At 34.1% G+C, this 16,380-nt stretch overlaps 1 non-coding gene across 1 annotated transcript; it reads left to right on the top strand.

Moving 5' to 3' along the window:
• Window positions 1–11,257: 11,257 nt before the first annotated feature.
• Window positions 11,258–11,417, top strand: LOC129053529 (U1 spliceosomal RNA). The gene has a single exon (XR_008518318.1). It is a non-coding gene; the product is annotated as a U1 spliceosomal RNA (small nuclear RNA).
• Window positions 11,418–16,380: the final 4,963 nt, after the last annotated feature.

The following is a 16,380-nucleotide window of genomic DNA, read 5'->3' as shown; positions in this document are numbered from 1 at the left end:
TATGTGGAAGATTATGTTTAATAAGCATTTTTATTATATTGTAACAATATAGTGTAATGTGATTTTAGAACTGGAAGATTGGAACAGAGGAGGTAGATGAAATCCAACACAAATAAATGAGGCTTCCTCTGGAGTTCCAGAGACTGATAGAAGCAAGCCAGTGAATATCCTGGGAGTTGTTCATTTATGCTTTAATTCAGCACAGACTAGCATGACCTCTGACTTTCCTATGATATTCAGTTCACTATGTCATCCACCCTGAATTGTTCTGCTTGAGCACTTAAAAGCCTTGTTCACCTGTAGCAAGTTGGGGCCTTGAAATGTCATCCATGAGTGTTCAGGCAGTTTTCATGAATCACAATTTTCATCAGGTCCTACTGGGTTTCATCCATTAAAATTCAGACAGTTTCCATGAATCAAGTTTTTGATGAGGACCTACGGGGTTCAAAAAGACCCTCAGTGACACCTAGTGGCACTTCCTGGCTGGGTCATACATGCATGCTTTCCTCCCCAGTGATCACCTTGGACATGCACAGGAAGATCAAAAGCAACACTAGAGATGATGCCACCTGACTTTCTTGTCAAGAATGTTTCCAGAAACCAGGCTTGGCTCGAGAACATGTCATTCAGAGCAAACAGGCCAATACATTTTTGTCATGAGAAGAGCCCAGTCCTTTCCAATTTATGTTTCTAATACATTTCTGGAACATTTGCACTGTTTCCCTCATGCACGCAACTCAGCTTTAATGACTTTTGAGGAATTCATATTGTAGGTTGCTTGTAATATATAATGTTTAATTGCGTGATACTTTTCAAATATTCAGGACTTGTCACCAAAATGTGATAGAAAGGATTATGTGGTAGGTGTTGTTGTGACATTATTTTCTCATATTATGAGAACAATACTCATTAAAAATTGTTTTGAGTACTTGTAGCAGTATTGCTTCCTGGGATGCAGCTACTTGTATATAGTTTCTGTGCACTCCACTGGTCACGTGGTGGACAAAGGAGCACACATAAAAATAATTTGTTGCATACATTGATTTTAATTCTTTCTCCTGCTACCATTCACCTTCTTAAGGCACTTTCACAATTTGCTCCTAAGCTTTCAGGATTGATCATCATTGTAAAAGAAACTACTGCTTGACTAGACACAAAAACATCCATTTATCTAAAGATTCACTTAGGTTTGTCATGACAACATGAGTGAAGTAAAGAATGCTTTAGATGTCAGAGACATTTTGGGACAATGGGCCACCCTCCTCCAGCCCATGATTGGGAACAGCTTCTTCAACAAGGAGGCTGTTTCTGTTTCCTGTGGCTTTTGCAACAAAGTACCAAAAATTTAGTGGCTTTGGACAGCAGAAATGTATTGCCTCATTTCTGAGAGCCACTGTCTACAATCAAGGTGTCAGTGGTGCCATGCTTCCTATGCAGGTCTTAAGGTAAGAACCTTTTTGGTTAATCTCCCAGCTTCTGGAAGTTCCCTGGCTTGCAGCAGTGTAACTCCAGTCTTCCTGTGTCATTTTTCTCCCTGTGTGTGTCTCCAAAAGATCGTTTTTTCTAAATACTCGTGTGGTTTTGTTAGTGGCCCATCCTATTGTAAAATGAGATCATTTGAATTAACCATGTCTACATGTAACCTCTCCTTCCAAATGAAGACACATTCTGTGGTACTGTTCACTTGGGATGTCAACAAATGAATTTTGGAGAGAATACACTTCAACCAATAACTGAGGTGTCATTTTAAAACTGTATTTTGAAAGAAAGAATTAGATATAATGAGAAAACAGGCCTCTTGTATGTCTCTTGAAAATAACAAAAAAAAGCAAAGTCAAACCTTCCTTTTTCTGCACAAGAAAACCATCCATAGAATTTACAGAACTAAGTGTTTACTTTCTTTATTCCTCATGGGTAAGTTAATCTGTTGTTGCTCACACAGTCATTTATGAGTATCATCATCTGCACGAGTTCATAGCTCATGCTGCTCTTGACCTTATAGTTGAGAACATGTGACTTTTGATCAACATGTTCTGGAAAAATAGGTGCAACTCCAGCAAGTGGTTTGTGTCAGCATTCACTACTTCAGGACATAACTTTACCTTTTTAGTAAAGTTAATTAACTAATGTTTGGGTTCACAAACTAGAAGATGATGGAAGACAGATGCCAGGCTCTGAGGTTGTACACTTCACAATTTGTATGAATCTAAAAGTTTCCATTCATGGGACTACTTTTGTTTTGTTAAGGGAGAAAATATTTTGTTGAACAGCTAATTTTAAAACGAAGTCTCACATCGACGAAAAAGTTTATCTGAATAATATCAAGGGTGATGCTACTTTATTTTGTAGTTATTTTTTCACTTACAATGCTTGTGTTCTCTTTCTGGTGAAAGTAAGCTAATTTTAAACCCAGTTAATGTATTCAAATCTTCCATCACAAATACATGGCCTTTGACTAATTTGAGGAATATTGTAGCAATGAACTGGTTGATTTTTTAAATTATTATTTCTAAGAAAACCATTGCCTTAATTATGTCACATATGAGAATTATTATTCTTCATGGCATAAGGCAAGAAGATGGAATAAATCACTTCTTTACTGATGTTTATAATTTACATATGAAATTAAGGCATGTTCTATAATTTTAAAAATGTGATGATAGAAAAAAAGATTTGATCTTTCTCAGGAAACAGGCCTTTTGAAGTAACTCCCTTAGGCTGCACAGCTTACCTTTCAGACCGCCTTTTCTCATCATGCAAGGAGGCAGCCTATATAATAGAAAAGGAAATAAAAATGTAATCTAACACGTTTCCATCTACTTTCCATCTACTTTCAAATAAGTTGCTGTGCTACTAATAGAGATCATAACCTGGCAGGAATTGAGCTTTCTGCGATCAAACAGTCATTCAAGAAGAATGTTGCCAGTTGTGTATTTGGTTTGGTTTTTATTTGTGATTTTATTGTTGTTGTTATGAAGTCTCGCTCTGTTGTCCAGACTGGAGTTCAGTGGCATGATCCTGGCTCACTGCAACATTTTCCTCCAGCATTCAAGTGACTCTTCTCCTCAGTCCATGGAGTACCTGGGACTACAGGCCCCAACACCATGTGTGATGTGTTTTTCTATTTTTAGTAGAGATGGGGTTTCACTGTTTTCATGTTAGCTGGAATGGTCTCAAACTCCTGACCTCAAGTGATTTACCTGCCTCTGCTTTCCAAAACCCTCAGATTACAGGCATGAGCCACAGTGACTGTCCCAGGTACTTGATTTTAATGTAACAATCCAAAAATAAATGTCAGAGTCAAGATATGGTAGATACATTTAAAACTAACATATTCTGCAGTTGGAAATGATATGTGATAGCATATACATTCACATTAATTCTTTTATACATTTAGAGATATTATAAAAATGTATAGGCAGTGTACACAGGAGTACTCAAGAAGCCATTGAAACACAAGTGTGGTGTTAAGTGTTGCATATATGCTTCTGCCAGTGGCTAGGAATAGTGGTCCTGCTGATTATTTCCTTTCACTCAGAGAGTAAACCATTGATACATATACTTGGGAAAAAATGTAAGTCAGTTTTAAGGAGAGTTGTCAGTGAAAATCCAGGATTACATTAACATTTGTACTTATCCTTTTAGATGCATCAGTGGTCTCTGTTAAAGCAATAAAAAATTGAACAGACCATGGATTCACACTCATATCAATGTAGTACTTTGGTCATGGCAGTGCTTTATTTGTATTATATATTGGAATTCTTAGTAATGCTTGTTTTGTGGGTGAAGGCAAGGTGGAGGAAGTCACAGAACTTTTATAAAAAGTTTGGAATTACCCTGGGCATGGTGGCTCATGCCTCTAATCTCAGTATTTTGGGAGGCAGAGATGATACACCAGATGAGGCTGGGAATCATCCCTTTGTTCCTATAACAAGATCTTACTGTAAAATAGGTAATGTCCATTGAAAACCAGTTTATACAACCTGTTCTAATGCTAAGCACTTGAACAATTTTGTTCCATTCTGAATTAATTTTAAGCAAGTAATTCTAAGCTTTCGTCTTGTGTCCTTGTGTGAAATAGCTACCATCATTTTTAACCCACTTATTTGATTTTTACAATAAAGATATTTGTTCAAGATTGTGGTAGTTTAATATTCATTTTTAAAGTGCTGTGAATCACAGCTGTTTTTGTTCTATTTCCCCTATCGGTAGTGTCCAAACTAATATGATGTCTTAACTTGTTAGATAGCACTCATATTAAAACAAACTAAATCCCAGAGCTATGGGTGCAGAAAAAGGTAAAACTCATCTAGAAATCTGGGAGTAATTTCAGCAAGCATGCATTTTTTAATATAGTTGTTCTTGCCCTCAATGAGCATACAATCCTGAGGATTATGATGAAATCCAACCAAGAGCAGCAGGGTGAGTGACAGCAGGAAGACATGGCCGAGCTGAACGACAGTGGCACTCTGAAAATAACCTTTCCTCCAGGCTAATGAAGGTGAGGTAGGAACTAGTAATCCACATCCTGGGTGCATATTAGTAAAGTTAAGTGCCAAATTTCATGCATGGCCAATTCTTTGAAGGAGCTGGAAGGAAAGTGGAGCATTAAGTGGGACCTCATATGTTGGCTGCAGAGAACAGTATTACAGGTGTGAAGCTGTGAAGAAGAGCACTGGTGCACATGGGTAGAAATGTCAGCTGATAGATAGGAGATGATTATGAGGAAAAATAAGTTGGCAAATCTTGGATCTAGTAGGCAATGTCCCTTGAAGGCTCTTTAACATGAGGAAAGAATGAAGTCAGTTTTAAAATCAGGCTCCCCTTAGCACATGTACATTAGGACTAAGTTTGTTTTCTTCTTAGTGCTCCAAAAGTGATCCAGAAGAAATGTGCATATGGAGTTTCATTCTCTTATCATAGCCAAAATTTCCTAGGATACTTCCTTTGGCATGGACAGAGATACTGTTGATCTCTGTTTTCCCCATGCTGTACTTGTGATCTTTAACTTTTCAGTCACTTCAACACTTCCTGGTTGTTGGTCCAGAGTTCTAGAAAGCACTGACTGTCCAGACACCACCTTTCACTGGGTACCACACTGGGGCATTTCTCTACTTATCAATTTACTACTTGGTATGACAGGTTTATTGCAATAAAAGTTACATGGTGGTGTCTTCATATAAAAGTGAAAACTTAGGTTTATACAGAAACCTAAATAATTTTGTTCTAAGATAAGAAACAGTGGAAATGTTTTATCTTCAACTAGGAAACTTTCCCCAAAGATGAAAGTTAACAAAAATATTTATTTAATTGGAATGCAATTGTTATTTTGTATTCTCTACTCAGAACACTGTAATTATTACTTATGTTATTAAATGCACATTTGCCTATTCTTCAAGTTCTGTAATTATCCTTTTTCCATAAACTGAACACTCTCTATGGAAAAGCTTTCCATTCTTAGCTTGCATCTAGCTGGATATATGACAGATTGTATGGAGCAACATCTGTACCACAGGGAACTACATTTCCTTCAAACTGTGGAGCATCATCTATGGTTCTTCTGTCCAGGATAGTTCTACAGCTGCTTCTGACTACTCCTGTTGCCACACTCACCACCTGCTTTGTTCTCCTACTATTTTCTATTGTATTTTTTATCAAATATTTCCAGATGACAATATTGGGTGGGGCCAGGAAGAGAAATGTTTTGATGTAAGTTTTCAAAACTCCACTCCCTATATGACAGCCACCTCCCCTCACTCAGCATGTCCTTTGATACTTCCATCACTCTGCAGTGGCAGGTCTCATCCACATTCAGTCCAAGCTTCAGTTATCTTCCATAGAATCAGATAGTTACCGATGCACAGAATGTGAACATCCACAAGAGGCAATAATTTGCTTTATTAAGTCTGATCATTGCAGCAAGGATTTTTTTGAAACAAACACAAAAATCCTCGAAAGCAAATCACTAAACAATGTTCAGTAATTGAGGAGACACTAAGTAAATACATGGCCTAATAAGGATGTCTTGATTTGCCCTCTGACAAGGTACAATCCTTCTTAGAATTTCCTCTGAGAGTGATAAAGTTAGCTTCTGTCTTGTGTGAAAAAGGAATGTTTTAACTTCAACTAGCAGGCTTTCCTCAAGGGTGAAGAAATTAACACAAATATTAACTATCCCATTTGTGGAATTGTAACTTTGTATCCTCTAAACACACATTATATTTTTAAATCCATTATCAAATGCAGATTTGTCTTTTCTCCAAGTTCAGTAGTTAGCCTTTTTCTTAAAGCTGAACTCTGGCTATGGAAAGGCTTTTTATTCATGGAGAGCTTGAATTTAGCAGGACATGGGACAGACTGTATGAAGCAACTCTTGTGCCACTGTTGGCCCTCCCTCCTCCTGGGGTGGTGAAACATGATATATGGTGGTAGAAGCTCATGAATGGCATATAAATGATGGAGTAATTGCTACTGAGAATAATTCTAATGACATGTAGAATGAAAATAAACAAGGCTAAGTCATTTTGAAAAGAATAAAGTAGTAAATTAAATAATAATGCATTGCAAATATGGTAAATTCTAATTTTTCATATCTAACATTATTGTTTCACCAAGAATACAATGCTAATTGCATAAAACTCATATACATATAAATAGTATTATCTGATTTTTCCAGGAAAGTAATCCAAGTATAAATTCTATAGTAATCAATTTTCTTATTTTAATTATAATTAAAGTCTTGGTCATCTCATTTATTAGCTCTCTAATTTATATATGTAAATCAAAGAAACATTTTTAGAAAACCATTACAGTTCATAAATGTAAGGTGCCATTAATGAGAAAATATATTCCTCCTCCATGAGTGGATTTTTCCCATCTCCCATCAACAGACGACACTGCCATATACACTTGTTGAATTTTATTAGTAAGTAATACACTGCTACAAACACTAATTCTCTTCTCCGTGTCCATGTTGATTTTGTGTATATGTGTGAGTTGGTTAGAATGCATCTGCCTTATCTCTGACATTCAACAGCAAGATGAGCTAGAGGTCATATTTATATGAATGATTGATTCAGACAATTAGCAGATCATTTTAAGTAACTTGTTAAAATTACAAATATTTTACTATCTAAAATTAAGTTATATGGTCACACATTTCTGTAATGAAAATGTTATTTGTATTATTAATATATGCCTTCAGGAAAAAACAAATTTTACCGTTTACTCTTCCTGCTCTGACCACCTCTGTACTTTCTTTTTCTCAGCCTAGCCTGACTACATCTTAGATGGTGGGATAATTTCAGTAGAGTAGGAGCATATATTATACAAACATAAATACCATATTTATTTTAAATATAAAAGTATCAAACCTAAGAATTCACAAAAAATTTGTTTTGCACAATTTAACTTGAGATTTTAGTTGCTCATACACAACACATGGTTGGTTTATGATATAACCTAAGTTTAATTTTAATTGCTAAGGTTCAGTATTCATTTATACATCTTAAGAAATTTAGGCAGTGTGTTTTAGGTTTTATGAATTCTTGCATTTGAGAAAACTGAGTCAACACATTTGCATCACTTTGTGTACCATTCCCTGTAAGGCCCCCAAAAGTACTCAAAAATCAAACATATTAATGTTTCTATAAGAGAAATGGATATTCCCTTTATGGGTGAAGGGTACATGAATGCAGACTGAAATAGAGTGTCTCAATTAAGTCATTATTGCATCAGAAATTCAGTTAAAAAGTCTTGCTTAATTGAGATTTTTGAATTTCAGATAAAATATTTCAATCTGTCTTAATTATTATTTTGAAAATACAGTACTGAATAAACAGCCCAGGTGGGATACAAAGCATCATAATAAACAAAAAAAAAATACAACACAAGGTGATCTTCTGCCTATTATAGGGCATATGTGACTTAGATTTGGCGAGTAGAAAGCATCTTGCAGTTGAAAAGAGTTGCTTTTCTAAGTTGATTTTTTTTAAGTAGACAGTGGGTGCAGACTAAGTATTGACATCACTTGGCTTTTTAGCAATTTTGGGAGATACTCAGTGTGAATTGATAAACCATCAGAGGATAACAAAGGGCATATATTAGTAACATCTCACTGGCTATAGCATGGAAAATTTCACAATAGACCACAGTAAGGAATTATTCAAAATTATCTGTAGGAAAAAATTGTGGGCGCTGTATATTAGAAAAGCTGGTAATGTAGAACATATGTGTGGACAGATTTATGAGCTCTTAATAAGTTAGAATAGGCAGGTGTTGGCAATTGGATATCAGAGAAAGCGGGGTAGGAAAGAGATGTTAACACCTATGTCCTGGGTGTGATTTGATAAGCTGAGAATAGTGATGTCATTTGCTGATAGAAAAAATTGAACCTGTTTGAGCAGATTGCCTTTTAGAAGCATACAGGACACCAAATAAAAAATTGTAATGGGGAGTTGGATACATATGTCCAGAATTTGGAATCATCTAAAAGCATTTATGTGTTACTACAGAAGTAACAATGAAAAACAGTCATAGAAAGTATCGTCCTAGAATGGAAACTTTTTTTAAAATTTAATGTTATCATGGCAGACAATATTAAGTTATCCAAAAGCAGTCCGTAGCCTCTAAGTAGTTAGTTTAATCAGTATGTAAGAAGAAGATTTTTTTTCTTTTTTATTTATTATTATTATTATTTGTGTGTGTGTGTGTGCATTGTGTGTAAGAGGAATTCTCACTCTCACCCAGACAGGAGCGCAGGAGCGGAATCGCGGCTCACTGAAACCTCCATCTCCTGGGTTCAAGCAATTCTCTGCATCAGCCTCCTGAGTAGCTGGAATTACAAGTGACCGCCACCATGCCTGGCTAATTTTTGTATTTTTAGAAGAGATGGGGTTTCACAATCGTGGTCAGACTGGTTTCAAGAAAAATGATTATTTTAAAGAACTATGTTTATGCTAAACACAGATCTTCAGCATTCTTCTAGAATTCTTAGTTGCATCATCTGCAGTAAAATAAACCTAAGAACTGCACCAGAATTAGTGTTCCAACTCTGCCAGGAGATTCAAAGTTTTATTGTTATACGATTCTAGAAACAATCATACTATATATCTGGAAGCTCCATACACACACGCCCACACACAAACAGACAATTTTCACTCAATAGACATTATAATACGCACAATGAAAACCTGAAAATAAAATAAAGTTATTATGAAGCTATAGAACACAATAATTAAAGGCAAAAGATAATTTTAAATTTTAAACAACTGAAATATTACATTTTAGCAATTAAAATTTTCTAATTGTTCCTTGATCCACCATCATAGATTTTAAGGAGATAATTAATGTTGTATAAATGACATTGAGTTCCTATCATGGAAATTAATTTATACCATTTTAAAAATCGTTTGTACTCATATATAGTTTACTATGTAACTTCTTGTATTTGCTCTAAAGTAAGGCTAGATCACATCTTAGTCTCGTCTCATCCAAGGAGGTGATTACAGTAAAGGTATACATGTTGGGTTAATGTGGAAAATAGTCGATGTAGATTAATGTGGGTTTCATGTATAAATTTATTATTCTCTTTATTAAAATAAGCTTGAAATATTTTGTCTAATGAACATTTAGTCTATTCAGTAGGCAGTATTCAAGAGATATATATCAGCATCTGCTGAGTACCAACACTGTTCAAGGCAGCAGATAACAATATAGGCAAAGATAATATTAATCCAAATTTCACATGAAAACTTTTGATACTATTAATAATGTGGCAAAGGACATGATTTTCACTTTATATAATTTTTAAGAGAATAAGATAATGAAATGTATACTGTTTAAATGTTACAAGAAGCCTATCCATGTTATTCTTTACTTGAAATTAGATTATAAAAATTACTTTTTCAAAAGAAATTTATATTATAAATGTTCATATGGCAAAAAGAAAAAAAACCTGTCCTCTGACTTGGAATATAATATTATTTTATTAAGTAAGATACATTGTAGAGAGAAAAAACTATTTTATTTATCTGTCATGGTAATGTCAAAAAAGACAGAAGGCTTTTTTTTTGTGATTTTTAATATTGACTCCTAAGAACACCAAACAGTTGGCAATTTAAATATGTTGCAACTTAGCCCACTCTGAAAGAAAATGACTGATCATTAGCAAATCAGGCAAATTTTATTGTTGCCATTGAAAATTGCTTTACTCATGGTTGTGTTCATTTACTATCAGAATTGAAATCAATTTTGTACTGCCAATTAATATTGCTGTTTTATTATCATGAGATTCTTGCTTTACATTCTAAAATATTGTCTCTGAAAAATGAGTGAACACCAAGCAAGTTTTGTTTTTTCTTTACAAAGGTAGTCATAAAATGCTACTCATAGTTAGTAAAAATAATGAGGTAAGTGGGACATGGTGGTGCATTTCTCTAATCCCAAGTAGTTGGAAGGCTGAGGCAGGAGTATTCCTTGAACCCTGGAGTGTGAGGCCTCATTGAGTTTTGACCTATCATCTTGTCACTGTAGTCCAGCCTGGGCCATGGAGCATAATCCTAAGAACAAAAAATAGAACTATGAAAAGTAATATAACATTACAGCTTTTAATTTTCTTGCAGTAATGCATGGATAGTATATTTAGACAAAACATTTTAAATCGGTAATACACCAAGCAGTCAGATGTTTTGGTCAGATTGCTAGCTGTCTCCTCAACTGGCTAAATCTGTAATAATTGGCAAAGTATTTGTCCTAACAGTAATTTATTTTTTATTCGTTACATGGATTTACTAATGCTACCCGCTTAGGAAACTAACTCTGATATTAAATACATTACCTTAAAAACTTGTTCTGAATGGCACATATTAGGCAGTAAAATATTAGCTACTACTACATATTATAAACTATTTTCATCTGCTTACTTTTAAAGCTCATAGTGCACACGATAAAATTCCAGAAGACCGAGAATGGCTGTTATATACAATAGATCGCTCTAAGACTCACTATCAAAAATGAGATTATCAGTGCATAAAATGTATGGTAGGTTTATTTAGCAGTCATTTCATTGTTTATCACACTGTTTTTTCTTACAATTTTGTAGAGGTCTGTTTCAGAATTAAGAACATTTTTAGAAGAGAATAATCATGGATGACTGAAATTAACGTTTTAAGCAGATACTGAAAATTATTCTAAATTCTATTACATTTATATTTGTATTTTCTTTCGAAGGCTAATGGAAGTCTTAAAAAGAAAATGGATACTTCCCTGCCAGGGAAAATATCATGATCACGAAGGTGGCTTTCCCACGGAAAGGCCGATCTATTGCACTCTAGATGTGCTGACCCATGAGATTTCCCCAAATGTGGGAAACTCAGCTGCATAATTTGTGAAAGGGAAAGAATGTGTTTGTGCTTTCACATGGAAAAAAAAGAGAGAAAAGAAAATTCAGTCATTTAGTGGATATAGAAAATGGAAAGAAAACCATATACTGGAAAGAATTAAATATGCCTACAAAAATTGGTGTCCGCCACTACAAAACAATAAAACATCAAATGGTTATTTCTTAGAAAGATCAAATAGTGCTAGGATGACACTTGCAAATGCTTGAGGACTTTGTCTAGATGAGGTGGCTGGGGGAAGCCCCCAAATGGCAGCAGATAAATCTGGGAAAAAGAGAAGTAATTTTTAAATGCAGAAGCCAATGCTTATGTATTAATATTGCCCTTAAAAATATTTATTTTGTGAAATGATTAGCATGGGTTTGTTTGTTCTTAAAAAGTACTTTCCTTTTGGAAGCAACTTGTGTGAAATGGCCTAAAAATTATGTAGCTAAAATAATTCAGATTTTCTCCTAAATTAAAAATCATTTGCTGGAATTGTAAAAATGTTATACATATCAGCTTTCTTGCATTTCTTAAAAGTTTATTCTAATGAAGAAAATAAAATATAAGGTATAAAGTCACTTTTATAATCAAATTGTCAATCTTTTTAAATATTTAGAATTTGGAGACAGTTGACCACGATGCTTTAGATGGGCATAACACCTCCCCAACAGAAGATGCTCCATTATATCCTCATTCAACAGGCTCTATGTATCAACAGGTTAAATAATAATAATAATTTTCTCTTTCAAAATTCATTTTGATGGTTTACTTATATGGTCTTCAATTATTATTTTATTACATATTTTGTAACACATCAGCTGTGACTGAAAATTAAAAAAAAAATTTCTAGGACAGCTTTGGCAAGACAATTGGAAGAAGAATAGTTTAAGTAGTGTCATGTTTTATTTTACCTTTGTGATATTTTCTTTGTAATTAGTTACTACCTTGTCCTAGTTCATAAAAATGTGTGATATTTCAATAAGAGCATAAAGTAATTTATTTATTCTTTCTCAAAATCCAGTGGCAGTAAAACTTAACAATTTTACCAACTTTAATACAAAATTTACTATAAAAAATGAATACTGACCAAAAATATAAATAAAATCAATTTATGAGCACTTCTAAGTTAAAACAAATATTTGTGTTAAAATATTCTGGGAACATTAGCCACAATGTGAGTAATGCAGTTTTCTTTTCTCTTTTTTTCCCTCTTTTCTCTTTTCTTCCCTTCCCTTTCTTTTCCTTTCTTTCCTTCTTTCTTTCTCTCTCTCTTTCTTTCTTTCTCCCTTTCTTCTTTTCTTTTGTTTGTTCTTTTGAAGAGTTTCATTCTTGTTGCCTGGGCTGGAGTGTAATGGTTGTGATCTTGGCTCACTGCGACTTCCACTCCCGGAGTTTAAGCGATTCTCCTGCCTCATCCTCCGAAGTAGCTGGGATTACAGGCATGCATCTGGCTAATTTTGTATTTTTGGTAGAGACAGTGTTTCACTATATTAGTCAGGGTGGTCTGGATCTCCTGAACTCACAATCCACCCGCCTCAGTCTCTCAAAGTCCTGGGATTACAGGTGGTGAGTCATTGCCCCCGGCCAGGTTAAACATTTAAAGCTTGTCTTGTGCTGTAACATTTAGCATGATTTCTGGTCAAGTTCATGTAGCCAAGGGATGGAATTACCTAAATTAAAGCAGTTGCCCAGAATAACAGCTGTATTACTCAGAAACATTATTTTTTATCACTAGGAACAATACAAAATGGGGAAAAATGCAAAAAACAAGAAGATTTTAATTCTACACGTTCTTCCCATTTAATGTTTGATAGTTTAATTTCTTGTTGAGATAAAGATTATGGACATATTGTTAATAGAAATTCTAAAATATTAAAACCAGTATGGACAATTTTCGTATGTCACAATGTGTGGAGCATAGTAGATTACATTTTTGTGCTTGGGGCACTTTTGTGGTAGAATTTATTAAGTGATGCTTCTAAAATTTGGTTTCATATAATCCTAGTGAAGTGCATATTATCAGAATCCACAGTACCTTCAAGTACCTTTGCGCCAAGATTTCTGACTGCTTTGCTAGCCAGTCACAATTTTCCTTGAAAGCAGTAAGTCTCCTAGTTTATTTCTATATTATTTTAAAGCTTTTGTTGTTAGCTGAAGATATAAGTGCCTTCCGATTTTAAATAATACACATAATTTTTTATTTGATGTAATATCTCAATGCCGATTGTTGGAAACAATAGGGCATGAAGTGTGTTGCATAGCTTGAGGAACAGCAGTTTGTTTTTTCAAATTGGTTAGAATATACCATGTTTTTATCTTTTTATAGTACATAAGCAGTAGCATCGAACACTATGAATGCAAAATGCAGTCTACATTAGCCAAGATCTGTAAATATACCATCAGGGCTACTGATATTGGTACATTGTAATCCAACTATGTTATGGACCTTCCTATATGACCTATTGTTATTTGCAGTCTATGTTTCTCTTCTGGCCTAGACTTAGATTTTCGAATTTCTGTTCCTTAGAGAATGTAAGAGAAATATGTGTAGATTAACCTTATCTCTGCATTACTGCAGCATCTCTATAAGTTTGCTAACTCAAGTGACTGCATCATGTTGTCCAGATTCTAATCACCTCCCAATCATCCTGGAGAGGATTCTTCAAATGAAAATCAACATATCCTTCTTTAATGTACCACTTAAATTATTACTATTAAGCAGATTCCAGGATGTGACTCAGCCCATCGAAAGTCCATGTGTCACATATTGGTATCTGCTTGAAAGTCCAGTTTTCTATTGTTCAAATGGCCAGAACATTGACTACTATCTACTACCCATGAATTCAAATATTTGCCTTTATAAAATAATGGTTTAATATTTTTAATCCTTCATTTAAAAAAAAACAGCATGCAGTTTAATCATTGAGCTAATTTGCTCATTCCATCTTCAATTTGTCTTTTCATTTCTGGTCTCTATGAAAGCCTGCCAACAGGACATTGTTCATCCACCTTGAAACTGCCATTCATCAACCAAGCATGTTGTTGTTAATTAGGAGCTCTTCAAAGGGCATTGCCCATCTAAGAGTGGGATCCAGTAATCTTGAGGTGGTTCCAAACTTGATGCTAGAAAATACCAGACTACTAGCTCTTGAACAGGATGAGCATCTCCTTGTACTTCCCTGGTAATATTTTACTCTATAAAGCCATCTTTTATGATATTTTGGAAGTCTTCTCTGCACTTCCTCATTAGATTATTTCCTTAACTTACCCAACACATTATAGGTGTTGCAAGTTTTATAATAATTTTATGGTCTTCAGTCAAAGAAGCAGTCTCAACACCAAGGCAAGGGAAGCTAGTAATTATATATCCAATGGTGCATATTGTTTCATGGCATCCAGGAGTGCCCTGGACCACAGTTTCCAGCTCAGGCTGAAGCATGTGTGGGCTTTCTGCCATGGCCTCAGTCTGCCCAAGAACATGTTGAAAGTACTTCTAAAATCAGAATTTGGATCACAAAGACCCAATGTGTACAGAGAAAGAACATTTTACCATTCAGAAATGGCCAGATTTAGTGAAATTTCTTATTTAAGTAGACCACAATTTATTGTTTTTTAAATTAATGAATTATAATTTTACATACTTACAAAGTAGAACTATCATTTTTATGCATGCACACAATGAGTTCTGATCAAATTTTTAAATGGCATATTGGTAATTGCTATATTAGAAACTTGAGACATTTATGATATATTTGTTTAAACAACTTTCCACATCTAAACTTCTAGTTATTTTGAAATCTATAATAAATTATTCATATCTATATTGTCCCTCCTATACAATCTAACTTTAGAACCTATTCCTTCTAGCTGTATTTTTTACCCATCAACTGACTCACTTATTTGTTTGCTCAATATCTTTCACAGCCTATAATAATCTGTCATTCTATTCTCTACCTTCATGAGATCAACTTTGTTATTTCTCACATATGAATAAAAACACGCAATCCTTGTCTTTTATGTTTCCTGGCTAGTTTGACTTAACATAAGTCCCTTATATGAAGCCTTTTTCTGAGTAATGTTTAGTTAATGTATTGAGGTTTTTATAAAACTGAAATAATCACTTACTTAAAATTTACCTTAACTGTTACCAAAATTCCTTGGGTACATAGGACTGTAGTTTGGAAACAGCTAAATGAACAAAGGTATCTTGAAGCCATCTTAGGACACTAACATTGTACTGCTTTCTATCTCCTGTCTTACTAAACTTTGGTTTGTCTTCAAATTAATAAAAATATTCTAATAAATTATCTTGGGTACCAACATTAAAGACCAAAAGAAATCAGTAATGCACTAATTTAACTTTATAAATACAAAGAAAGAAGTTACAACAAACATCAAAAGTTACTGAATAAAATGATATAGTGTTTATACTCCTAATTTTCAAAGCACTTAATTTATTTTTTAATTTTTATGATTATTGCTTATTTCAAACATGGGCTATTATAACTGAGTTTACAGAAAAGTTATTACAAAAGAGTAATAAAATAATAATATACACTGGACGTAATATAGTAAAGTTTGGTCAAGTAGGCAGGAGAAAAGACAAGTGAGTCCTCTGCCATGAGTAACTTTTGGGAAATAAGTACATTTTGGGGAATAAGTTACTTAGTCTTTCTAGAATTCAGTATCTTCTTTTGAGAATAATGCATTTTCCAAATTACATAAGATTATTTACATTATTAAATCAGAATAATTAACACTCTATAAATGTACCTATTAACCGCAGTTGTGGAAGGAAGGGGAGCATAGACAGAAGCTCCAAAAGTCAAAACATGGTTGTAGTCATAAAGCAAAATACATTTGTTTAGAAGTGTCTAAGACAATTCTGTATGCTTTTAATTGTGTCTTAGGTTTGTGACAAAGAAAGAAACAATACCCACTTCCTGTCCTGGAGAAGCTGATTGGATAGAAAAAGGGAACAATGAGAACACATGGA

This window comes from Pongo abelii, chromosome Y, assembly GCF_028885655.2.
Source record: "Pongo abelii isolate AG06213 chromosome Y, NHGRI_mPonAbe1-v2.0_pri, whole genome shotgun sequence".
Taxonomy (NCBI): Eukaryota; Metazoa; Chordata; class Mammalia; order Primates; family Hominidae; genus Pongo; species Pongo abelii.
Note: the sequence above shows the minus strand (reverse complement) of the source record. Positions and strands in the feature narration are given on the sequence as shown.